Source organism: Podarcis tiliguerta, assembly GCF_965153285.1.
Source record: "Podarcis tiliguerta genome assembly, chromosome: 1".
Lineage (NCBI taxonomy): Eukaryota > Metazoa > Chordata > Lepidosauria > Squamata > Lacertidae > Podarcis > Podarcis tiliguerta.
This window is the reverse complement of record NC_139534.1, coordinates 41053926-41054516: the sequence shown is the minus strand read 5'-3', so window position 1 is coordinate 41054516 and position 591 is coordinate 41053926.

The following is a 591-nucleotide window of genomic DNA, read 5'->3' as shown; positions in this document are numbered from 1 at the left end:
ACATTTCTTGTTTGTTTTTTGGCAGGTGCATTCTGTAAAAAGTCATTGATACAGTGCTTTAGTGGTGGATTTATACTGGATCGTTCAGACATCAATCCACTTTATTAGTTGTTCTGCGAGGCTTTCTTGATTGCTGTATGAAGGGTAGCCTTGCACTAGACTGCAACAAAAGTGTGACCCAACCCCAACCCCCACTCTGGTATATTTGTGGTATTAAAAAGTTACAGGATTAAAGAATGAAGTTATAGGACATGCACTGACTGGAAACAAGGCAATATGTCCACCCCAGACTTTTTGCAGGCACAAACAGTATGGAAACTGGATCACGTATAACGATCTTAATATCCCCACAGGCACAACTCAGCATGAATGCACAATATAAAAGGCACCTGGAGGAGTCATTTCACTGTTGCACAACTCTTTCTGAACACTATCCAGCTTGTACACTCTATTCATGTTGTATAGTTTTGCACTGCTCAGCTCTCCTGAAATACTGGCTATCTGATTGGTTACTGTAGCCTGATAGGTTAGTGGGAGGACTTGAACACCAATTTAAGTTAATGAAAAACTACTACTCCAAGGGCAGGCAGT